This window comes from Pongo pygmaeus, chromosome 4, assembly GCF_028885625.2.
Source record: "Pongo pygmaeus isolate AG05252 chromosome 4, NHGRI_mPonPyg2-v2.0_pri, whole genome shotgun sequence".
Taxonomy (NCBI): Eukaryota; Metazoa; Chordata; class Mammalia; order Primates; family Hominidae; genus Pongo; species Pongo pygmaeus.
The window spans coordinates 38,348,961-38,362,113 of record NC_072377.2 but is presented as its reverse complement, the minus strand read 5'-3'; the positions used below and the strand labels follow the sequence as shown (position 1 = coordinate 38,362,113).

General features: G+C 40.6%; 1 long non-coding RNA gene across 1 annotated transcript; it reads left to right on the top strand.

Annotated features, from left to right (window-relative positions):
* The first annotated feature begins 737 nt into the window (after nucleotides 1-737).
* On the top strand, nucleotides 738-3,592 carry LOC129037243 (uncharacterized). Its single transcript, XR_008502756.1, has 3 exons — nucleotides 738-851; nucleotides 967-1,087; nucleotides 3,484-3,592. It is a non-coding gene; the product is annotated as an uncharacterized LOC129037243 (long non-coding RNA).
* The last annotated feature ends 9,561 nt before the right edge of the window (nucleotides 3,593-13,153 follow it).

Here is a 13,153-nt window from a genome sequence, read left to right as displayed (position 1 = left end):
TTACTTTTACTCCTTTACACCTTCTCTACCAATTCTCCAAGCAGGGATTGTCCAGGGCTTTGCCTCTACCCACTTCTCTTTCCTAACTCTAATTCTCTCCTTGATCTCATCCAGTCCCTGGCTTTAAATAGCACCAATATGCTGATGATGCCATATATACATGTCTAGCCTTGACCTATCTCCTCTACTCTAGACTTGTGCACTTTTCCTCGGATTTGATGTATCTGCTTGGATGATGAGTAGGATCTCAAAACAGAACTATTTCCCCAACCAAAGTTGCTCCTTCCTTTACCGTAATGACCTCAGTAAATGATTCTGTTTTCCAACCAGGTAATCAAGTCAAAAAGCTAAGAGAATCCTCTTTCTCACCACCTCCTCCCACAACAAATCCACTGGCAAATCCTGTCAACTCTTACTTTAAGGCATATTCCAAATCTATCCACTTATATTTATATCTAATATTACTATAATACTTTTGTCAAAATCTTTACAATTTATTTCCTAAAATAACTCCTGCAGGCCTCCCAGATCCCATGTTTGTCTATACAAGGCATTCTTCACTAACCTGTCAAAGTTATTTTTTAAAAACAAATAACATCATGCTTTTTCTCTAAAATGTCTCCAATAACTTCCCATAGGAGAAGCAGGCAGTGGTGGTGGGACAGATGGAAGCTGTATTCTTTTTATGACCTAGGCTTCGAGGTCACAAATGATCATTTTCACTATACTCTGTGGATCGGGGCAGTTACAAGCTCCTGTTCAGATTAAAGGAGTGGGAATATAAAGCCTACCTCTCAGTAAAAGGAATGTCAGTCACATTATAAGATGGAGATGTGAGATAGGATATACAGGTGGGTATGCCATCTTTGAGAAAGACAATCTGCCATTCAGATAGTCATGGCTGTGATTTTATATTGCATGGCCAAATTTTCTCTCTCTCTTTTTTTTTTTTTTTTTTTTTTTGAGATGGAGTGTCCCTCTGTCACCTAGGCTGGAGTGCAGTGGTGCCATCTTACCTCACTGCAACCTTCACCTCCGGGTTCAAGCGATTCTTCTGGCTCAGCCTCCCAAGTAGCTGGGATTATAGGTGTGTGCCATCGCGCCGGCTAATTTTTGTATTTTTAGTAAAGACAGGGTTTCACCATATTGGCCAGGCTGGTCTCAAACTCCTGATCTCGTGATCCGCCTGCCTCAGCCTCCCAAAGTGCTGGGATTACAGGCGTGAGCCACTACGCCAGGTCCAAAGCTTTATTTTAGTAAAATTGATTCTGATTCATATCCTAGAAGTCAGTAAATTGTTCTATATTCTACAGCATTTCACAGAGACTTCTAGGTACTCTGCTTCCCCAACAGATCTGAGAACCATTGATCTTGTCCATCTGTCTAGTTTTGTAGTTGATGGAGCAAAGGGCTAAAGAGGTGATTGTGATTTGCCTAAAGAAAAGCTATTGCCAAGCTCTCTCTCACTTTGCCTGATAAGGAAGACATTCTAGAGCAGATGGAATTAGAAATTGATTCCAAAGAATGGAAGAGTTGGAGTTGGAATCATTGGGCATGTTGTTGGGTACTGTTGGAATATGGCATGGACTCTGAGAAAGTTTGAAGCACTTAGGTTTTCCCTTTTTGGACCCTGAAGAGTCCTGTCTGTCAATGGGAATTAAAGGGAGTGCAGGATGAGCAGTAGTAAACAGAGACTGGAAGGGGATGAGGCAAGGCAGCCTTTCTCAAGGTGCTTCTGGTGGGCCAACTACATCAGAGTCAGAATCACCTAGAGCATTGGTCAGAAATGCAGGTTCCTGGATCCCACATATTCTTAATCAGAATCTCTGGGAGCAGGGTTTAAGAGTACATAATTTAACAGGCTTTCACTGCGTACCTATGTACTCCAATATTTGAAAATTACCCAAAGGGACAATGAAACTAACTCTGGTTTGTAAAGTTAGGTCTGGATTAGAAATATGAAACCAGCAGAAGGGTCACAAATATCTGCATGTCACCTGGACAGAGCTCATCAAATACAGTGGAAAGATACTCTAACAATGAATGAAAAATGAAGATCTAAATTTCCCTCCAAATAAGAGCATAATTTAGAAACAACTAATTAAATCTCCAAGACTTCCATTTTTACCCTTGACACACTATTCAGCAATATACTACAGGCCACATCATTGTCATTTTCGATAAATGAATCTTACCAAATGAAAAGTCTTAGTTTTACTTCAAAACATCCCTCCATCTAGTGCTTCACATAACTCAATAGAAAAGGGAACACATCTCTTTCTGTGACATTAAGCTGATTTGCACATGTGACAGTCGGGGTGCACACATTTCCATAGAAGCCTAAAGATGAAAAGCCAGAATGCTGTTTCTATTGGGGCCCCTTGATCTGATCCCATTCTGCTTTGCCTCAAATCCATCCATGATTTCCATTAATATCTTCTCTGCCTCATCTCTGAAATTCTTCATCATCAATGGCTTATTGTTAAACTCTCTTCCTTAGCTTCAGGCCCTTTTTACCAGACGCCTCCGTATTCCCCTGCCCCCAACCAAAATTCCTTTGTTTTTCGTGAACACTAAAGAATAAGGAGCAACTTGAAGATGAGCAACCATTTCAAGGATGTTAAGACTCTCTGGCCACACCAATGGGACTCCTTTGGTCTCACTGGACTGATGAGATGCCCTTATCTGTCTAATGGGCACCCCAAAATGTCACGGTGACTCTGAGAGAGCTTCTCTGTGGGCAGCTAACAGCCTCCATGGCAACAGCCATCCATCTGTCTAAGTTTTCCTGATAAGACAGATTTCTCTCCCTGAGAAGTGCTGACGCTGGAGACTATATTATTAGGTCACACTTTGCATTCTTATCCAAAGGATCCTTTTAAAAAAGATATTCTTTAACTTTGTTTCTGAAGACAAAATTTGTGCTTTTGATTTGGATGTCTGTGCTTTCCCCTCCATCCCCACCCCCTCTCCTGTGCCCCCCTTATTGGTGGGCTGCTCATTGGCGGGCTATTAAACAACTTTAACACAGTTGCACTTTGTTCGCTCCATATCTATGTTTTTGACTTTCTGAGAGGAGGTATTGTGCTAGGCAGAACTATTTGATTGGAGAATTGTTTAGACTGTGGCAAGTTGAACAGTTAAATGTGGTGTTTTATGGAGCTAAAACTTCGAGGAAGAAAAAGAGGCATCATTAATATACAAAAAAGAAAAAACGAAAAAGTTGGCATGGATAGGAAACTTAGGTCATCATAAAACAAGAGTCAACTCAGATCTTCATCTCAACTTCACCGAATTGGAATTTTCACTTTGAAATGAACTCCGACTGGTGAACATTTCAGTTTCTGAAGAGGTAGAATTGGGAATGAAAAATTTGCTTAGAACTGCTCATGAGCATGAATCAAAGCTTTCAGATCAGTGCTTTTTAAAATCCAGTGTCTTAATTTTTTCATAATTGTTGCTCTTTTTTTTTTTTTTATCAAGTGAGTTTAGCCAGCAGAATGGTGCTTCTTTTTCCAGTGCTCCTTATACCATGTATAGTGATTGGGAGGAAGACTGTTAAGGTTTGTGTCCAGATAGCACCCAAATTCTGATGCTATAATGAAGCACATCTGACTGGAAGACAGAGGTCATATAAAGTCAACTCTTTGCTGGAGAAAGAGCAAGACAATATAGTCTACAGCAAGTTTGTCCAACCCACAGGCTGCATGTGGCCCAGGATGGCTTTGAATGCAGCTCAACACAAATTGATAAACTTTCTTAAAACATTGTGAGAGTGCAATTTTTTTTTAAGCTCATCGGCTATCATTCGTGTTAGCATATTTTATGTGTGGCCCAAGACAATTCTTCTTCCAATGTGGCCCGGGTAAGTTAAAAAAATGAACACCCAAGGTCTACAGAAACAGACACTTCACTGGGAGATAAGGTACCAGGGTTCTAAGCTGGGCTCTTCCTCTGCCTGGGAGATCTTCCGCAAGCCTTTTAATTTATCTAGGTATCAATATTCTCACCTATAAATAAGTTTAATGAATTCAAGTTTTCTTTTAGGTCCAAGTTTAGAAGTTGCTACCATTTTAGACCTAATATTTATTTTTGCATTTCTGATTCATCTCATAGAGGAAACTAGATGTGTTTTCTGACCTCATGGGTACTACAGGAAATCACTTTCCAGTGAATTGAAAAATGTTTTGTTCATTTCATTTTCATTTGCTGCTGAGAGTTCTGTGTTCCTCATGCCCCAAAATGCTTCACATTGACATAGTACAGCTGTGTACATGACACCTTCATCTTATATCACATCTTTCCTATAAACCATGCCTTTAAGCACTTTACAGAGCTTCTGTAAGTAATATAATTATGGAATCATAGAAACGGGAGAAATGATGTTGAGGAACATACAAGGAAGAAAAGATACAAAATGTGAATTTTTTCACATTTTTCATACGCATACTGGTATAAAGAAATCCCCCTCCCACTAGAGAATAATGTGGGCTGAAGGTCCCACCTGCCTAGGGCTTCAGATGTGATGTGACTTCTCTTTGCTATTGAATGTATTTTGAGTACAAACAACTGAGGCAAAAACCAGTTAATTTGAAAGTCCACATTTTCAAATGGATAAAGTGGCTGTTCCAAAAATTTTAAGCTTAGAAACACAGATAGCATTTAGGTTTCTAACTCTCAAACCAGAGCACATCAGAGTAATACTGGTGGGTCAGGGAAATGAATTTCTGTAATAAAAACGTTGCCTCAAACCAGAGGTGTACTGGATATGAGAATTTTCAATTCAGTTAATAATTACTAAGGGATTAGATAAACCAAGCACAGGTGTTAAGATGACATGCCAAAATTTTAGGCACAAGAAGCTCACATGTCTTGATGGTCTGGATGCTGGAAATGTCCTCTGTCCTTAGACATCCGTCCAGAGAGAGATGACCAAGTTTATGCTATTGCTGATGCTCATGAATCCTTAGGACCATGAATAATTAGTGTAAATAAATTATTTTAAATTATAATTATAACATAATTGTATGTATATAATTTATTGTCATTATTGTGACTTAATGTAGATAATAAATAGTAAATTCATGGTGTGTATTTATAGAGTTGCCACCTCTTTTATCAACATGCCTGAGCTAAGTTTGCCAAAAAAGAAATAGATATTATTTTCTTTTATTATTATCAACTGAATATTTGTGTCCTCCCAAAATTCATATAAAATCCTAACCCTCCAAAATGATGGTCTCAGGAGCTGGGTCCTTTCAGAGGTAATTAGGTCATGAGAGTGGAGCCGTCATGAATGGGATTTGTGTCCTTGTAAGAAGGGTCAGGAGAGGCTTCTTTTCTCTATCCCTGCTCTCTAGCCTCTGGAGAGGCAACAAGAACATGGCCTTCACAAAGAACCCAATCAGGCTGGTGTCCTGCTCTTGGAATTCCAACCTCTAGAACTGCAAGAAATAAGTTTCTATTGTTTAACTCACCCAGTAGTCTATGATAATTTGTTATAGCATTCTGAACTGACTAAGACAGTGATTGTAAAATAAATATATGCTCAAAGTCAAAGAAAATAAAGAAAAGCACACTGGGAGAAATGACATCACTTAGCCCACCTAACCCTCTCATCCTCTAAACTCCTGTGATGTGTAAACGATGTGTCCCATTCCTTTGGGCACCTGGAAATATACTGTCCTGATTCTTGAGACTTGTCCCAGGAGGACCGCTTCTTATCTGGCTCTGCCCAACAAAGGAAGAGGTTCTGACACTTTTCAAAGCTCCTTATCCTATTCTAGCACCAGAGCCTTCTTTGGCTCCAATACACAACATAAGCTCAAAGCCGTACTCCATCTCCTGACACCCATTAGCTTCTTGGGAGCCCCCGCATCCCCCTGGCTTGACCTCAGAAGATTTAGCTTTGGAAGCTTGGCCCATGCCTTGTAAAAGTTAGTCTAATCTCCATGGCATCAGAGGTGACATGCTCACAAAAGTTTAGGGACCAAGAAGGCCACCACTTTGTACAGCTCCCAGGAGAACACTCATGCTGTATTTATATGAGGAAAGCCCTTGCAGTCACAACAGAAATGGATGGTACCTTAGGAGCTGGGCAACATGGCAGCCTGGTGGCCAGCATTCTCAGAGAAGGATTGTGTGGGCCTGGCAGAGTGCTCACTCAGGCTTGCTGTTGCTGTTGGTAGCAGGGGCCACACCTCACACAGTCACGTGCCACATTTCCTGCTCAGATGCAGGCTGTCTTCTGTGGTGGCTGACACTCAGCTTTGTCTTTGCTGGTCACACAAAAGGCCACTCATACCTTAGGTTGACCCACAGCTCATCTTAAAATAGACCGTAATTGCCCATTCTGGAATGATGTGAAATAATCTCCGACTTGCAAAATAATTCCAGCCAATGCCTACATGTAGTGAAAGTGTCAATCTGAGCCAGAAGACCATGTTACACATCAGATGTCCTGCTCTTAAATTGAAGCATGCACTCTGAAAGTATTCTGATGAAAAATGCAAAGGGAAAAAAGTACATGGCTTATGTACTCCTCATGCTTACTATTAAAATAATTCCTATTGCCCCTTTATTTTTGCCAAGTTGATTTTTTTACTATTGACTGGACAAAAAATGATGATATGCCCAACTTCTTAAAGTGATTAACATTTCTTTCTGCTCCCTCCTCATTCTCTTTTCTCTTTCAGTCCTCCCTTGACTCTAGGCACCTTGTCTTTTTTTTTTTTAACTTTTATTTCCAGTTCAGGGGTACATGTGCAGGATGTGCAGGTTTGTTACACAGGTAAACGTGTGCCACACAGGTTTGCTGTACCAATTATTTTATCACCTAGGTATTAAGCCTAGTATCTATTAGCTACTTTTCCTTATCCTCCCCCTGCTTCCCACCCTACATGCTCTGATAGGCCTCAGTGTGTGTTGTTCCCCTCTATGTGTCCATGTATTCTTATTATTTAGCTCCCACTTATAAGTGAGAACATGCAGTATCTGGTTTTCTGTTCTTGCATTAGTTTGCTAAGAATAATGGCCTTCAGCTAAATCCACGTCCCTGCAAAGGGCATTATCTCATCCATTTTTATGGCTGCATAGTATTCCATGGTATGTATGTACCACATTTTCTTTATCCAGTCTGTTATTGATGGGCATTTGGGTTGATTTCATGTATTTGTTTTTGTGAATAGTGCTGCAATGAACATCTGCGTGCATGTGTCTTTATAACAATGATTTATATTACTTGGGTGTATACCCAGTAATGGGATTGCTGGGTTATTTTTTGACTTTTTAATAATAGCCATTCTGATGACTGGTGTGAGATGATATCTCATTGTGGTTTTGATTTGCATTTCTGTAATGATCAGTGATGTTGAACTTTTTTTCATATGCTTGTTGGCCACACGTATGTCTTCTTTTGAAAGGTATTTGCTCATGTCTTTAAATAACCCCTGGCACCTTGAACCCCAGCTGTTTTGGGTTCTTTACTTCCAGGGAATCTCAGTCTATGAGACTTTTCCTTTCCAAAATGTATTTTTCTTAGGACCTATTCATTTACCTTCCAATAAATAATACCTGATGCATTGGTTTTTATTTATGATTACTAATAACTTAATGTACTACCCTTCCTAAAATCATACACCTGCATGCAAGTGCATTCATAGACATTTAAATAAGATCCATTAGAACGTTAACCCAAAGGAATCAGCAGGGATGAAATGTTAAAATAGCCATAAGTGCAGATATTTGGGAATAAGATTGCCTAAAATTATAACTGAAATAACAACAGGGTGAACTGGATTGTTACTGTCTTCACTCAAAAAAAGCCTTGTCCATCTCCTGACCTCTCCTCTGTATCCTAATTAAATATGCTAGATATGACTAACAGGGTCACCGAACACTTCTTCCTCTGCACATCATGGGGTAACATCTTCCCATGACAAAAACAAACAGGGTCCCACCTTTGAGGAAGAAGAAGTCTTTGTATTCTTAAAACTCTAGAATTTGAACAGGACCAGAATCTCAGTAGATATCTTATTAGTCAGGATGGGCTAGCTGGTGCTTCAGTAACAAATAGCCCCAAATCTTACTGGCTTTTTAAAAAAGGTATGTTTAATGTTTATGCACCATGAGGTTTCAACTGGGAGTTCTGCTCTGCATTGCTCATACTCTGAGACTCAGCTGACAGAGCTCCCACTTTCTCGAACATTTCTGGTTGCCATAGCGGAAGGAAAGATGAGTAAAGAGAATGGGGGATGTGTGCATCCTGGCCATTAAAGTTTGGTCAGAAGTTACATGTATCACTTCCTCTAACACTTTATTCCCCAAAGCAAGCCCCATGGCCACATTTACCTACAAGTGGGGTTGGACACACAATTCAACCACATGCCTGTAAGAACAGAATCAGAATATTTATGAAAAGCCCAAGTAATTATAATTTAGAGTATCTAAAAGATAACCCAACATGAAAACAAAGCAAAACTCTTGTGGTCCTATAGCGAAGGTGGTGGTTTGACTATGTCTTTTCACAATCCAATGGGTTTGTGAATTTAGGGTATCACACATTATTATTTTACAGTAAAATGCCAAGAGCAGAGCCTGGCATTTAACAAGAGCCATTATTACTATTGCTATTATAATTATTGCTATTACTATATAATTATTATTGTGACAAGTGGGAAAACACATCGAGGGGTATGAAATGATTACCTAAGATCACACAGCTAATTAGGAACACAATGAAGATGAGAACACACATTTATTGAATCCAAGATGGGAGTATTTTTCTCTCAACTCGTCCTAATCCATAGAAAAGACATAATCAAACCCCTTGGATTGTGAAAAGACATAGTGAAACCACTGCCTTCAATATAGGACCACAAGAGTTTTGCTCTGTTTTCATGTTGGGTTATCTTCTAGAGCAGTGTTCAGCAAACTCTTTCTGTAAAGGATCAGACAGTAAATATTTTTGGCTTTGCAGACCATATGGTTTCTGTCACAACTAATCAACTATGCCGTTGCAGCACAAAAACAGCTACAGATAATATCTAAACAAATAGGCACAATTGTGTTCCACTACAACGCTCTTTACAAAAACACACAGCAGAATGGATTTGGCCAGCGAGCTGTTTGCCAGCCTCTCTTCTCGAGCATCCTTCAGTGGGGAAACACTACTTAAGGGAAAGTCTGAGAAGAAGGGAAACAAAGAAACCTTAGTGTGCTCCGGTTTCCTCTACAGTCAAAAGCCCACCTTGTAGGGTGATGATGAAGATTAAACAAGCTGATACATGCAATGCACTTAGAAGAGTGCCCGGCACCCGGTAAGCCCCCCATTCACCTCCATGAATGGTGATTTCCCCTCACTGAGCGTCAGCCACTGTCCTAGGTGCTGGAGGTTCAATTGCAAACAACAAAGCTCCTGCTCTCCTGGAACTGATACTCTGATCCAACAAGTCAGACAAACAAAGAAACAGACATGTAAGCTATCAGGAGGTGATAAGGGCTGAAAAGGAAAATCATGCAGGGTTAAAGGGTGGCTAGGGGAGGTGAGTTTAGGAAGTTTTATGTAGGGTGGGTCATGGAAGAGATTTTGAGCCGAAGACTTCACGAAGGGAGGAAGACAGTCATGCAGATGTGGGGAACCTTGTTGCAGCACATGTGCAAAGTCCCTGAGGCCAGAGCCTGTGGGCAGATCCTGGGGTGAGGTGGGTGTGGTCCTGGCAGCACAGGGTGGAGGAGGTGATTCCTGGGATGCGCCTTGGCAGGGACTTTGGATCTAATTCTGCATGAGTTGAGAAACATTATTGGTATCATTTACTATAATAATAATTATTATTCTGTGCCATCAGTGCTCTTTTTTCTTTTGCTCACTGATTCTTCACTTTTCCACCTTCCTACTCCTTTCTCACTCCCTCCCCCTTTCCTCCTCTCTTTCCACATCTCTGCCTCCTTCTCTCTGCTCCTGCAAGATCCTCTTTTTGCCGTTTTGTAATCCTTCTTCTTTTGGGTGACACATAGCTCTGTTGGCAGCACCTGAAACCAAGGACGTCACTGTCCCTGGGAATAATGGAAGGGGAAGCTTGGCCCAGCTCAGGGCTTTCCAGAAGGATTTAACTTAATTCCTCAGACACTGGGCATCAGACAGAAAAGGCTTAGGGAGAACAAGATGAGAATTAAAGCAAAATCATCAAGAATATTTTGTTATTATATTTTAAAAAGATCCTAAAACATTTAAAGACATATGCCAGTTGTAATTGGTTGTTGTGAATGTAGTGGGAGAGATATGGATGCATAATCAATTCTTTTTATGCTTTTTGCAATGTGAGTTTGTGAGTGGGTGTATGCTTATCCCAGGATTCAGAGAATAACATATTTTTGATTACCAGGACTAATGGATGTGACACAAATATCCCAAGTAGCTGAATATTAAAAAGTGATTTTTGCAGACGTATTTGCAAGATAAGCTGTTGTGTGTGTGTTTTTTTTTTTTTTTTTTTTTTTTTTGAGACGGAGTGTAGCTCTTTCACCCAGGCTGGAGTGCAGTGGCGCGATCTCGGCTCACTGCAAGCTCCGCCTCCCGGGTTCACGCCATTCTCCTGCCTCAGCCACCCAAGTAGCTGGAACTACAGGCGCCCACCACTGCGCCTGGCTAATTTTTTGTATTTTTCGTAGAGACAGGGTTTCACCGTGTTAGCCAGGATGGTCTCGATCTGCTGACCTCGTGATCCACCCGCCTCGGCCTCCCAAAGTGCTGGGATTACAGGCGTGAGCCACCGGGCCCGGCAAGCTGTTGTGTTTTAATTAAACATACATATGTGTATATGATGGTGAATCTGTGGGTATATATACCATAGAGAGAGGGGGAAATGGAAGGTGGGAGGGAAAGAGAAAGGGAGAAGAAGGGAGAGGGAGAAGAGAGGGAGAAAGAGGGAGAGAATATGCACAATACGACCTGAAATCCTGCTGTGCTCACCAGTTTGTGGCAGCATTTGTCCGTAGGAAAGCACTTTAAAAAAATTGCGGTGGGAACACTTAACATGAGATACACCCTTTTAATAAATGTTTAAGCATATCATGCATGAGTGTTGATTATAGGTATAATATCGTGCAGCAGATCTCTGTTCATCTTGCTTGACTGAAGCCTACACCAGCTGTTTAGTAAGTCCCCCTCTCCCCTTTCCCACAGCCCCGTCATTTCATTCTCTGAGTCTGTGGATTTGACTATTTTAGATACTTCATTGATGTAAATCCAGGAAGCACTTTTTTTAATTTATGGGAAAATCACATGTGGGTCAGTGGCTCTTGTGTATCTTCTCAAACTCTAATGTGATATGAATCACCAGTGGAATCTTATTTAAGTGCGGATTTTGATCCAGTGGGTCAGGAGCAGATCCTAAAATTCTGTGTTTCTAATAAGCTCCCAGGTTTGGCCTACAATACGGTCCCATGGGCCATAGTTGGGTAGTATAGTGGGATTTTTAATGTAACAGTAAGCTCAAAAGCTGTAGTTACATTAAATATCTATTTTATTGCATTAAATGGCAACATTTGTAATAATACAACCAGGCCAGAGGTGGGCAGATATGTCATTTCTGGAAGAGGACCTCTGGAATTTCTAAAAAGAAGAGGATTTGGTGGAAGTTTAGGTAAAGTTATTTATTTGGAAAAATGTGAAATATATGGGGAAAGATTCCAAATGTGGTTCCAGTGTTGGCTGAGGTGTCCAGATGTTTGGAACCCAAATGGACACTGATCAGTTCTGCCAGATTGGGCCCCCTGGTCTGAGCAAGGTGTGAAGCCTGTTTGCAAACCTATCTGACAAAGCCGTGCTGGGAACTGACTCAGGGCAGGACCCAGTAGCTTGTTAGAGCTTGTTGGCTTTGGGTGCCATCTTGTGGCAAAAAGCAAGAAAAAATTTTTAAAATCCAGAAACAATCAAAGGTAGTACAGTTCTCACCTATGCATGATGTTGTGTTAGGTACTGTAATTAAGACCAATAAAAATATTACATATCTAAATTGTATAGTTGAGACCCTTGCTAAATTCAACACACTTTGCTTTAGCAAACATTGTATGTCTACTCTTGTCTGCTGTGTGGCCGTGGGCAGATTGCTTGATGTTGCAAGATCTTGAGTACTAAATCCGTAAAATGGGAGTAGTTAACTTACCTCGTGAAATTGTGGTGAACATCCCACCCATGGAAGATGCTTAGCCCCGGTGACTGATACGAGCTCAAAACGAAGGGGGAAAAAGTGGTAGCAATGATTTTTATGGTTGCAGTATAAAAATAACAATTATTAGAAAAAATGTAATATTTTATTATTTCCATTTTAAAACAAGGAAAATAAGATCTAGAAGTCAAGTGATTTATCCAAGGTAATAAATCCAGTGTCAGATCTAGATGTCAAATATAGGTCTTTCTACTTGAGACAGTGGAACCTTAATCACAAAGTTGCCTTCATTGTATGCGTTAGTCTGATAAGCTAAAAGGAAGGGTATATTAGTCGGCTTTCACTAGGCTATGCACAGTAACAAGTCACTCCAATACTTCAGTGGCATACACCACACAAAGATTTACTTCTTGCTTATGTAACATGAACTTTGCAAGTGGTCTGCACCATGAATGCCCCTGTCAGGTCTTGCTAGGTGAATACAATTTTGGGAGGAAGGGGCAAGGGAGGTATTAATAATAATGTTCTAAGGTGTGTATATCAAAATCTTAAACCCCTTCTAAGTCTGAAAGAAATCTTCTGAGGTCATACAGTCCATTTCCAATGTGTCCCTTCTACAGGTGGGAAAGAGGCTCAAAGTAGACAAGCAGCAGCCTCAAGGTTATTAAAAGACAGATCATGCCCTGGGAAGTGCTCCATTGTGAGAGGTAGAGTATTATTTTGGTGCCCCATTCCCATAAGCCATTCCCATGCCTGCTTTCCTTTCTACCTCACTGTCTCAGCCTCAAGAAAGGGACTCTTATGCCATCAGTTTACTAAAGTGGAGGTTTTATCCAAGGGTGCTGGCTATTAGTGGCTTTAAATGCAGCAGTTCCTGTCCCAGGACCTGGGGATGAGGCAATTTAAATTTAATGGCCCCAATGCTTCATCCTGCCCCATAGTCACATCCTTTGTTAGGTAACTTTGCAGTTTCTCCTACTGGAAGC